Source organism: Carcharhinus amblyrhynchos, unplaced genomic scaffold (genome assembly GCF_965287045.1).
Source record: "Carcharhinus amblyrhynchos unplaced genomic scaffold, sCarAmb.v2.hapA scaffold_75, whole genome shotgun sequence".
Taxonomy (NCBI): Eukaryota; Metazoa; Chordata; class Chondrichthyes; order Carcharhiniformes; family Carcharhinidae; genus Carcharhinus; species Carcharhinus amblyrhynchos.
In genome coordinates, this window is record NW_027649815.1 from 573,306 (window position 1) to 586,813 (window position 13,508).

The 13,508-nt window shown below is 42.9% G+C and overlaps 1 pseudogene; it reads left to right on the plus strand.

Annotated features, from left to right (window-relative positions):
• Positions 1-984: 984 nt before the first annotated feature.
• Positions 985-3,161, plus strand: LOC145337792 (lysM and putative peptidoglycan-binding domain-containing protein 3 pseudogene; annotated as a pseudogene).
• Positions 3,162-13,508: the final 10,347 nt, after the last annotated feature.

Below are 13,508 nucleotides of genomic sequence, written 5' to 3' on the forward strand. Positions count from 1 at the left end.
TGTGTTGTCCTGCTTGAGAGTTTTGATGTGTGTTTGTAGCTTGATAGAAAGCTCCCCCCCGCCCCGAGCCTAAATTCCTTTAGTCCTTCTGCCAGATGGGGGAATGGGAGCTAGTTCATGTTCTCTGTAATATTTTAAATCCTCATGCAGTTGATCTGTGGTTTTGATGTGCCCGTACCTGACCCATGTGATGTGTGCCTGCCCGCTATGGGGTGAAACGAAAGTTAGGTTTGGCAATCGGACATTGCAGACCATTGTATGGGAAGGATGTCTCAGTAGTGGAGACCCAGTACTTGCCCTTGCCTCCGTATCCTGCCCGGGCCAAGTGGACAGTGGCTGGTACAATTTCTAAAGTGCAGTCATTCGTTCAGTTGAAACCACATTTGGCCATCTCCCTCTGTCCCTCTCCGCAAACACAGTAAAAAGTCTGACAACACCAGGTTTTAGTCCAACCTATTTATTTGATAATATACTCACAAGCTTTCGAGGGGACTGCCTCTTCGTCAGGTGAATGGAGAGTTCTGGCCTCAGACAGAGCATATAAAGCACAGACAGTTTAGAGCTTGTGAGTATATTATCAAATAAATAGGTTGGACTAAAACCTGGTGTTGTCAGACTTTTTACTGTGTTTACGCCAGTCCAACGCCGGCATACCCACATCCTGTCCGCAAAGTCAGTTTCATATAATCTTTGTTACTCAGTTATCGGATCCTTATTGTATCTCCCATTCGAGAAGGTGGCTAGCATCAGGACGGTGTAGGTGCACCGGGCTAGGTCCATGGTCTGTGGGTGTAAGCAGAGGACCTGGTCAGTGCCAGGGGTTAGTGGCTTCGTTGTGCTGTTGGGTGCCTGCTAAGAGAAGAGGAAGGTTAGGTGCAGTTCTTCATGTGAGCATGGTCTGGTACTAGGACTGCTGTGTTGAGGACAGCGACATTAGTAAGACTATCGATTTGTCGTTTGGGTCAGCCATTATTGAGTTGAAGAGATGGGGAAGCCCGCAGAGCGAACAGTTGACCATGACAGGGAGAAGTCAAACTCGTTTTCTGCCGGCTACTGTTCAGCCGGCATTGGGAAGTAATGTTTATGTGTTTGCAAGTTGCACACCTTCAGAAAATGAACTTTCAGAAGAGGATGCAGAATGTTTTGAACTGAGACCAAGAGGAAAGAAAATACGAAGTACATCTAAAGATCGGTTGGATGATATTGTGTACCTGGTCCGGGAAATTCAAGAGGGTGACACCTTGAATGCACTTGCTTTGCAGTACTGCTGTACTGTTGCAGATATCAAGAGGGTTAATAATCTTATCAATGACCAGGACTTCTTTGCTCTCAGATCTATCAAGATTCCTGTGAAAAAGATTACTTTACTGAGCGACACGCACAGTCCAGTCAAATCAAGACTAGTTCCACGTCCTGTCTTGGAATCTAATGCACAGCTTCAGGAATCTAATACTGCTGTAGATTCCTCTTCCTCAAATGAAAATGCTGATAACTTTCTCCGAGAGGTTGACAAAGATATAGAAAGGATAGTGAAATCAAATGATACCACTAGAGAGCATTTAAATGAGGTTGTTTCAGCTTTATCTACACAACCACTTTATCAAGCAGCAGATCGGAAAACTTTGCCACGAAAAGATCCCCATTATGGAGCTGATTGGGGCATAGGTTGGTGGAATGCAGTGATGATAATGTTAGTAGTTGGAATTGTTACACCTGTGTTTTATCTTCTCTACTATGAAGTCCTGGTAAAAGTTGAGACAAGCCATCATTTTACTGTGGAATCAACAAACCTACCTGTTACTCAGCCTGCACAGCAAGAGCCAAAGTATACCTATGAAATTAATCCCATGAAAAGGACTAAAGTGGTTTCAAAGGAGGCCCTTGAGCATGTGAACTCAAAAGTTCACATGACTGTCACCTGACCTTAACAATCCAGCACACAACGCTATGTGCAATGCAAATGTAAAATTACTTTGTCCAATAGCCTCTCGTTGCAATGGAGAGAAACTGGAAAAATTGGATCATGCTACAAATGTTCATATATTTAGCACAAAAGTGAACCACGTTTTGCAAAATAATTGATCAAGCAGTTGAGACTTGCCTTCCAATGTTATAGGACATGGTAACATACAAAATAACATATTGAATTTTCTGAATTTAAAGTGACTAGAATTTTGTGCCTTAGTCAATTGATAATAGCATTAATAATTGAACTTGGGTTAATATTGTAGTTCAGAGCAGCTGCTTTGTGTTAGTCATTAACCAATGTCTTCCTTTACCTGTCCTTGATTAGCTTTGTTAAATGCATTTCTAAGCTTGACATGATCAAGATTTGTTCTGTGGTCCAACTTTTCTCTCGGATGAGATTATATTAGCTATTGAATTGCAACACCATTTGTGTTTAAGGATTCTGTAAAATTTTAATATGTAATTTAAAACGTTAAAAATTAAAACCAGTGTCAAAAATTGCATTTAGCATTATCATCATGGGGCAGCATGGTGGCATAGTGGTTAGCATTGCTGCTTCACAGCGCCAGGGTCCCAGGTTCGATTCTCAGCTTGAGTCATTGTTTGTCTGTGTAGAGTCGGCATGTTCTCCTGTGCTTGCGTGGGTTTCCTCCCACAGTCCATAGGCATGCTAGTCAGGTGCTTTGGCCATGTTAAATCCTCCCTCAGTGTACCCGAATAGGTGCCAGAGTATGGCGACTAGGGGATTTTCACAGTAACTTCATTGCAGTGTTAACGTAACCTTACTTGTGACACTAATAAATATACTTTAATTTTCACTTCATCTCACCTGTGTTTTTTTTGTAAAACCAGGGATGATTAATGATATAGGATGGCTCATTGGTTAACACTGCTGTCTTGCAGTGCCATGGACTGGGTTCAATTCCAGCCTTGGATGACTGTGTGGAGTTTGCATATTCTCCCTGTGCCTGCATAGGTTGCCCCTGCTGTCCAAAGATGTGCAGGTTAGGTGGATTGGCCATGCTAAATTGCCCCATGGTGTTGCAAGATGTGCAGGTTAGGCAGAGTAGTGGGATAAATGTGTGAGGTTAGTGGGATTGCCAGGGGGAAGGTGGGGTGGGGGAGCCTGGGTAAGACGCTATATCGGAGAGTCGGTGCAGGTTTGGTGGGTCGAATGGCCTTCTTCTGTACACATTCCAAATGTCACAAATGTCACAGTTGCTATTATTCCTGCTTTTGGACTAAATTTTGTAAGCTGTTTCCATCAGCCCTTCATGTTTACACACACACAAATGTTGCTTCTGAGAATGATATTGAAAAGCCCCATCCATTTTGGGGCGAATCCTGTGACCTGAACTGAAACCCTGTGGCCTACCTGTGGTAAGGGTTCTTCTACAGTGTCGTATTTTTGATTTTCCAAAGTCCCTAATCTCCTGCTGGTCCCTGGCTACCTGCTGTAAACCCCAAAGCTGTTTGTCGGCTGTTGGACATACTGCTTCATTCTGTCTCTGATGGATGCCATGTCCTTGACTCCTACTATAAAGCTCTCGGGCAGTTTCATTGCCCTCCCAGTCATTAATTTGAATGGGTTAGGCCTGTTGTACGGTTGGGGGTTGCTCTAAGTCTCATCGAGATACACAATCCACCCAACCCTGACCTGTTTTGGTGCTGGCCTTGATGAGCACCATTTTTAGAGTTCTAGTCTTCTGCTCCACCACATCTAAACTTTGTGGGCGATAAGGAATGTAGAATCGTTGCCTGATGCCTAGTAGCCACAGGCCCATTCCATTACTTGCCCGTGAAGTGCCCACTACCACTTCTCAGCATAGGAGAAAATCGGAACACCCGGAAGAAACCCACACAGACACGAGGAGAACGCGCAGACTCTGCACAGTCACCCAAGGCCAGGAATCAGACCCACGTCCCTGGAGCTGTGAGGCAGCAGTACTAAACATTGTACCACCCTGCCCCTGTAACTGCAAGAACTTATCATAGATAGAACCCTATAGTGCAGAAAGAGGCCATTCGGCCCATCAAGTCTGCACTGAACACAATCCCACCCAGACCCTAGCCCCCATATCCCTACATATTATACCCAGTAATCCCTCTAACCTACACATCCCTGGACACTAAGGGGCAATTTAAGCATGGCCAACCAACTAACCCGCACATCTTTGGGCTGTGGGAGGAAACCGGAGTACCCGGAGGAAACCCACACAGACACGAGGAGAACGTGCAAACTCCACACAGACAGTGACCCAAGCCGGGAATCAAACCCAGGACCCTGGAGCTGTGAAGCAGCAGTGCTAACCACTGTGCTACCGTGCCGCCCACTTAAGCTTAATAAATACAATTATTTAATAAAATAATTGCATTCATTAATATTAGTCACTTGTTCATATCCAGACAATGTTTTTTTTAATAATTATGAATAATGCAACAGCATTAAACATTTCATCATTAAAATTGCTCCAGTATTTAGTTGGTCTAACGTTAGTCAGAATGTAATAAATTAATGTATGTATTACGGTGTATTCGATATAGATTTATTCCTAGCTAATGTGCGTATTTTAATTGTTTATTGATACAAGCGTCTAGAGGTAAGTGTATTATTGAACCTTTCAAATTATTAAATGATTTCAAGTGATCAAGCAGGCAGTTGGCAAATAACAGTGACACAACCTCGAACAGATGTTGCGAGACATACATTCTGCCACAGGCCTGCCTGTCTCAGAGCTTCAGAAATATTATATTGAACCTCATTAATCAAGTCAGACTCCCCAATTAAACAGCGTCAGATTAATGAACCAGATTTTCCAGATTAATGGTGCTTAGCTTTGTGTAAACACAACTTGGGGAAAGGGGAATTGTGCATCAGGACTCAAATATGGAAAAATGTTTCTGTCAGAGTGCATCAACGTGCCATTAGCTTTGCAAAGAGGAATCTCAGCGCCTGCCTCACCACTGACTCCCACAGTCTGAAAGACACGCTGGTTAGATGTGTTCACCATGTTAAATTCTCAGTGTATCTGAAAAGTATGCCAGAGTATGGAAGATTTTCACAGTAACTTCATTGCAGTGTTAATGTAAGCCTACTTGCCGCACTAATAGATAAATTTTATAAAGGAATTGAACAGCATGTAGTCACATTGCTTTGGCAGATACAAACTCAGCCCAACGCAGAAAGTTAAGTTTTGTAGTCCAAATTCCTTTTGATAACCTGAATATATTAATCACTACCGACCACACTCTCTGGCTCTGAAAATTAACTGTTCATGTCCTTGTGACAAGTATTTAGCAAACCATAAAAGGAGTCAATGTTGACATATGAAAGGGAAATCATATTTGACACATCTGTTAGCGTTTTCCTGAGGTTGTAACTAGGATAATGATGTAGTGCAGTGCATATGGATTTTCAAAAACATTTGATAAGGTGCAGCATAAGAGTTTAATCAAATTAATTGCCCCTGAGATTCGGTGGGTGGGGGGGTGGCAATTTTTTAAAAAACTTTTTTTATTACTGTCACAAATAGGCTTATGTTAACATTGCAATGAAGTTACTGTGAAAATCCCCTAGTCGTCACACTCCAGTGCTTGTTCAGGTACACTGAGGGAGAATTTAGCATGGCCAATGCACCTAACCAGCACATCTTTCAGACTACGGGAGGAAACTAGAGCACCCAGAGGAAACCCACATAGACACGAGGAGAACGTGCAGACTCCACACAGATAGTGACCCAAATCAGGAATTGAATGCATTCCCTGGTGCTGTGAGACAGCAATGCCAACCATTGTGCCACCATGCTGCCGCATATGTTATTACTGATTTAGGATTAGTTAACAGACATAAAAAAGGAATAGAATCATAGAATCATTCAGTGCAGAAGGAGGCCATTTGGCCTATTGAGCCTGTATCAGACAGAGCATCTTACTCAGACCTATCCTCGTAACCCCACATAAATACCACTCTCATCTGCCTAACCTACTCATCTTGGGACACTAAGGGGTGATTTTTAGCATGGCCAATCAACCTGGCCTCCATATCAGGGGACTCAGTGGCATAGGGATTGTCTCTGTAATCCAGAGACCCAGGTTGATGTTCTGGAGACCCAGGTTTGAAACCCACCATGGCAGATGATGAAATTTAAATTCAGTAAATATCTGGAATTCAAAGTCTAATGATGACCATGAAACCAGTCTGGATTGTCAAGAAAACTCATCTGGTTCACTAATGTCCCTTCAGGGAAGAAAATCTGATGCCTTTACCCAGTCTGGCCTACATGTGACTCCAGAGCCACGGCAATGTGGTTGACTCTCAACTGCTCTCTGAAAGGGGGCATCATAAAGAAGCGCTGACCTTCGCGTCCATGGAGTTACTTCACCACCTAACCTGCACATCTTTGGACAGTAAGAGGCAATTTAGCATGGCCAATCCACCTAACATGCACATCTTTGGAAAGTGAGAGGAAACTGGAGCACCTGGGGAAAACCCACACAGACATGGGGAGAATGATTGGATTCTCTCTTGTTGGGGATAGTCATTGGCTGGAACTTTGTGCAGGGTGAATTTAATTTGTTATTTGCCCACAAGAAGTTATTGGCTAATTTTGGAAGGATATACACCTAAAATTCATATTTGTCTTTTTTTGCACCGTCAGTGTGTCAAACCAAAGTTTAAAAATTAATTGTGAGGATGTGGGTGTCACTGGCAAGGCCAGCATTTATTGTTCATCCTAAGTTTTCTCCTGAGAAGGTGGTGGTGAGCTGGCTTCTTGAACTGCTTCAGTTTATAGAGTGTACTTACCACCACAGTGCAAAAGCAGTCCACCGCCAGAAACTTCTCACACCTGTTGTCCTTGTCCATCGAGATGACGGAAGTGCTGGAAATGAGAGTTGCTTTTGAAGAACTTGTTGAAGAATGTGTATGTTTATACCAAAGGTCCACACAGATAGTCACCCGAGGTCGGAATTGAGTCTGGGTCCCTTGTGCCGTGAGGCAGCAGTGCCAACCATTGTGCCACCATGCCGCCCTCCTGTCCCTTTATCAGATTGCTCTTTCAGCAAGATACATTATTCCTCCTCCATTGAGTACAGCATGGAACATGGTAGATTGTTGCGGCTTCCTGAAGGGTTGAAGATATGTTTCTGATTGGCAACCCCTAGGAGTTCAGACCTGAAAGTGTCTGCTCGCAGTTTGCATCAAGTCAATGATGTTACATTATTCTCTATCATGTAAACATAAGCAATTATATGACTTAGAGATAAGACTATATACAAATAGAGTTAACTGGGAATATATATGCATATATAGTTTATATATGTATGCACATTTAATTTCTACACTTTTTATTTATTAATTTGCAGGATGTGGTTACTGTTGACTAGGTCAGCTTTTATTGCCCACTCCTAATTGCCCCTTGAGAAGGTGGTGGTGAGCCGCCTTCTTAAAACGCCGCAGTCCCTGTGATGTAGGTACATCCACACTGCTGTTAAGGAGGGAGTTCCAGGATTTTGACCCAGTGACAGTGAAGGAATGGCCAATACAATGGCACATTGGTTAAAACTCCTGCCTCACAGCGCCAGGACCGGGTTCAATTTCCCAGCTTGGGTCACTGTATGTGTGGAGTTTGCATGTTCTCCCCATGTCTGCATGGGTATCCGTGGGTGCTCCAGTTTCCTCCCACAGACCGAAAAACATGCTGGTTAGGTGCATTGGCTGTGCTGAATTCTCCCTCAGTGTACCCGAACAGGCACCGGAGTGTGGGAGAGGCGGATTTTCACAGTAACTTCATTGCAGTGTTAATGCAAGCCTACTTATGACAGTAATAAATAAAGTTTAAAAAGTTTAGGACGGTGAGTGGCTTAGAGGGGAACTTGCAGGTGGTGGTGTTCCCATGTTTCTGCTGTTCTTGTCATTCTAAGTGGTAGAGGGTTTGGAAGGTGCTGTGTAAGGAGCCTTGGTGAGTTGCTGCAATGCATCTTGTAGACGGTACACACTGTTGCCACTCTTCATCATTGGTGGACAGATTGAATGCTTGTGGAGGGGATGCCAATCAAGTGGAGCTGCTCAATCTTGGATGGTGTGGAGCTTCTTGAGTGTAGTTGGAGCTGCACCCATCTAGGCAAGTGTGGAGTATTCCATCACACTCCTGACTTGTGCCTCGTAGATGGTGGACAGGCTTCAGGAGTCAGGAGGTGAGTTACTCACCGCAGGATTCCCAGCCTCTGACCTGCTCTTGTAGCCACAATATTTATATGGCTGGGTCCAATTCCGTTTCTGAGCAATGGCATGTTGATAGTGGGGGATTCAGTGATGGTCAATACTATTGAATGTCAAGGGGTGATGATTGGATTCTCTCTTGTTGGGGATAGTCATTGGCTGGCACTTTGTGCAGGGTGAATTTAATTTGTTATTTGCCCACAAGAAGTTATTGGCTAATATTGGAAGGATATACACCTAAAATTCATACTTGTCTTTTTCTGCACCTTCAGTGTGTCAAATCAAAGTTTAAAAATTAATTGTAAGGATGTGGGTGTCACTGGCAAGGCCAGCATTTATTGTTCACCCTAAGTTTTCTCTTGAGAAGGTGGTGGTGAGCCGGCTTCTTGAACTGCTTCAGTTTATAGAATGTACTTACCACCACAGTGCAAAAGCAGTCCACCGCCAGAAACTTCTCACACCAGTTGTCCTTGTCCATCTAGATGACAGAGGTGCTGGAAATGAGAGTTGCTTTTGAAGAACTTGTTGAAGAATGTGTATGTTTATACCAAATGCATTGGCAGTGGTTCCACTTGCAGTTGTGAAGGTAAAACATCTGGTAGGTATATCACTCTTTAAATGGTGCTTCCATTTATTAAAGGGTTAGTGCGATCATTCTGGGAGGAGGGGAGATGTGGTTTGTGATTGTTCCAGGCAGGGGAGTTTTGCGATTGTCTGTGAGGCTCCGCAGTAGCTTGGTGGTGGTGGTTGAGGGGGGGTGATGCTGGGGTTAGGCCACAGAGGCCAATTGATATCATCAGACAGGTCTCTCCTGCTCTCAGACCTCAGAAACCTGTACATGCGCAATGACGCTGCTATCAGCTGGCCTTTGGGCGATTTAAGTTTGTCAACATTTTTTTGCCAGTGTTTTTTAAGTCGGTCAGAAAAAGGCACCAATTTCTCCGGTTTTCAAGCTTGTTTGGCACTTAGAATTTTCTTGGTAAGGCCACCCACCCACCCCCTCCCCTGCAGCGTTGAAAGATCCAATTTAAGGACTTAATCAGGAACTGCTGTCAATCACTACTACCTCAACAGCAGAGGATATATTAGATAAAAGCAAAATACTGCAGATGCTTGAATCTGAAACAAAAGCAGAAAATGCTGTAAAACCTCAGCAGGTCTGACAGCATCTGTGGAGAGAAAATTGAGCCAATGGAGTTTCGAGCTTAGACGACCCTCCGTCAGTGCTTTGTCTACATGATCAATGGTCATGTAAACTCGAAACGTTGGCTCTACTCTCTCCCCACAGGTGCTGCCAGACCTGCTGAGATTTTCCAGCATTTTCAGTGATATATAGTCCTATGTTCAGTCTACACGCAGCAGCTATCAACAGTATTTTAAGTATTAATTCATTTTCCTATGAACAGTTGTCTGCATCCACCACTGATACCATCGATTACTTAATACTACTGCAATGAGCATTGAACATCACCAAGTGATGTGATTTTTGTTTCGAACCAGGATATTAAACTGGAAGTTTTAATGGAGAAAAGGTGTCATTTTCTTACTAATTTGAAGGTGACGCTTGATTGAAAAATAATAGATTTCCTCGAATGATCATGGTACTCCTGTTCATGTATAGCATTGAGATAGTGAAGGGTGGCACAGTGGTTAGCACAGCTGCCTCGCAGTGCAAGGGACCTGGGTTTGATTCCCGGCTTGGGTCACTGTCTTTGCAGAGTCTGCACATTCTCCCCGTGACTGTGTGGGTTTCCTTCAGGTACTCTGGTTTCCTCCCACAGTCTGGTAGACATGCTAGTTAGGTGGATTGGCCGTTCTAAATTCTCCCTCAGTATATCCAGAGTGTGACCACTGGGGGATCTTCACAGTAATTTCATTGCAACGTTAATGTAAGCCTGTGTTTAAGTCACAGGTAGATAGATTTCTGATCAATAAGAGAATTAAAGATTATGGGGAGCAGGCGGGTAAGTGGATCTGAACCACTATCAGATCAGCCATGATCTTATTGAATGGCGAGGCAGGCTCGATGGGCTAGATGGCCTACTCCTGCTCCCATTTCTTATGTTCTTATGTAAGCCTACTTGTGACACTAATAAATAAACTTTAAAACATTTAATTTGTGACCCAATAATTCATGTTTTTTTTAATTGTCATTCAATTCCCTGTTCTAAAGTTATATTGTGCCTTTTTTAATTATTATTTTCTCTGTATTTCAGTTACTGATGCAATTTCTAACCTTTCAAAAATCTTTGCTTTCTCATCCTACATTACATTCTGATTTGGGGCTTTGTGGTCTTATCACTGGATTTCCAGAGGCTCAGGTTAATGCTCTGAGGGGCTTAGATTCCAATCACGCCATAGTAGCTAATGGAATTTACGTTAATTGATGAAACATTTGGCATCGAAAGATACCCTCACGAATGGTGACCATAAGACCATCATTGATTGTCATAAAAACCCATTCAGTCACTAATGCCCCTTTAGGGAAGGAAATCTGCTGTTCTTACCTGGTTTGGCCTAAATGTGACTCTGGAGCCACAAACACAGCAAAGTGGTTCACACTTAACTACCATCTCAAATAGCCAAGTAAGCCACTGGGCTCAAGGGCAACAAATGCTGGCATTTTCTCTTAAATTTTTTCACGGGATGTGAGCACCATTGGAAATTTATTGCCCATCCTTAATTGGCATTGAACTGAGTGGCTTTCTAGGCCACTTTCATAGAATAATAAAATCACAGAATCCCCACAGTGCAGAAGGAGGAAACCCATGCAGACATGGGGAGAACGTGCAAGCTCCGCACAGACAGTGACTCAGCCAGGAATCAAACATGCACCCCTGTTAGTGCTCATCACTGTGCCACCATGCCACTCCTAGAGTCAACCAGAGTCAACCATGCTGCCTCACCATTAATTATTGCTGTAAGAACCCATCTGGTTGACTCTAGGGATGGCACAGTGGCACAGTGATTAGCACTGCTGCCTTATGGCACCAGGGACCTGGGTTCGATTCCAGCTTGCGTCGCTGTCTGTGCGGAGTCTGCCCATTCTCCATGTGTCTGCATAGGTTTCTCCCACAGTTTGAACGATGTGCTGGTTAGGTGCTTTGGCCATGCTAAATTCTCCCTCAATATACCCGAACAGGTGTCAGAGTGTGGGGACTCGGGGATTTTCACAGTAACTTCATTGCAGTGTTAATGTAAGCCTACTTGTGACGTGAATAAATAAACTTTATAATCAATTTGAAATTTTCAATTGAGTTTAAATTTCGACATCTGTCATGGATTGGGACCTGGATTTCTGGACAATTACCCTGGGTCTCTGGATTACTACTCCAGGACAGTATGACTTTGCCACCGCCTCTCTGTAGCCAGCAACTGCCACTTACCATAAAATAATATAAATATGTTACGGGACTTCAGGTAATATTATTGCTTTTTCTTCCTTAGCTACATGCACTGATAAATATTATAGATTCGTTTCTTAATTATCTCTTCTCATCAACAATTGCCAACAATCTCATCAACAATTGTTTGATTTGATTTGATTTGATTTATTATTGTCACATGTATTGGGATATAGTGTAAAGTATTGTTTCTGGTGCATTTTAAGACAAAACATACCGTTCATAGAGTACATAGGGAAGAAAGAAAGAAGAGGGTGCAGGATATAGTGTTGCAGTCACAGATAGAGGGGGATCTTTCTTATCCACCCTGGCAATCGTAGCGGGCGGAGGTGGAGGGGGAGGGGGCAGACCTTGGAAAGGTCTGTTGACCTCAGGTGGGTCATGTACCAACCAATTCAAGAACAGCTTCTTTCCTGCTGCCATCAGACTTTTGAATGGGCCTACCTTGTATTAAAGTGATCTTTCTCTACACCCTAGCTAGGACTGTAACATTACATTCTGTGCCCTCTCCTTTCCTTCTCCCTTACTATGAAAGCTATGCTCTGTCTGTATAGTGCACAAGAAATGCTTTTCACAGTGTCCCAATATATGTGACCATAATAAATCAAATCAAAATCAAATCAAATCCAAATCACATCAAAATCAAATCAAAATCTTTGAATTTGGGATGGTGTAAAATCATTTTTAAATGATTTGTTGCTTCTTTGTTACTTTTATGTTCTCCATTTTGTGAAGAGCCACGACAGACACAAAAACATTCCAAGGGACTTTTTTCCCCAAAATAACTCTGCAAGTCGCAGATCTAAAGATAATCAAAAAAAAGAAAAATCCAAGCCTTGTTTCTAATAATAAAACAGTGGGAATTGAGCACAGTGAACTACAAATAAAATACTTTGATTTTATCTAGCACTTGATGATTCTCCACGTCAGGAGATGAAAAACAGATTTCCTTGAATTGATTTGTCAGTGGTGGCCGTTGTAATGTGATGGACATTAGAATAAGATAATTAAAACCCTTTATGATTCTTAATCCCCTGTGGTATTTGCTTCTTCCCTATTGAAGTGGGAATGAACAGGCTGTCAACAACTGAGACTTTGTGGTTAGGTCAGTTCGAAAGATAACGTTTGTTACTGAACAAACTAAATCCTAGTCAGTATGTTCGAAGAAGTATAGTGTCAGCCTTTATAAGGATGATGAATACGGCTTTGTGTCAATTAATAAACATCAGGAACTGGGGAGTTGTTCAGCTTCCTCACAGTACCCTATTCAAGTGATATAAATCATCCTCTTTATGGTCTAGAGGAACTATAGAGATGATTTGCTTACGTCCCTGTGCTTGTAAATATTTACATGAAAGAATTTTTTAAAAACTTATTGAGGAAGCTCAGGTTCCTTTTCCCATATAACTATTAGAAACAGCCCAGTTGCCAATTTCACCCAGATATGTGCAACACTGGGCAGAATTTGATGGACAGAGTGGACATAAAGAGGATGTTTCCATTAGTACGGAAACAAAGGCCACAACCTCAGGCTAAAGAGATGATCCTTTAAAACATAGATGAGGAGGAATTTCTTCAGCCGGAGAGTGGTGAATCTGTGGAACTCATTGCTGCAGAAGGCTGTGGAGGCCAGCTCATTGAGTGTCTTTAAGACAGAGATAGATAGGTTCTTGATTAATAAGGAGATCAGGGGTTATGGGGAAAAGGCAGGAGAATGGGGATGAGAAAAATATCAGCCATGATTGAATGGCGGAGCAGACTCAATGGGCCAATTCTGCTCCTAGATCTTATGCTCTTATGTTGCAGCGAGGCCGTGGACAGTGGTGAGCAATTTAAACCTCCATGACTTTGGTGGGACAGGATGATCCCGCTGGTGGGAGGTGTTTATCCAGCAGTGAAGGTACTCCAGCAGCAAG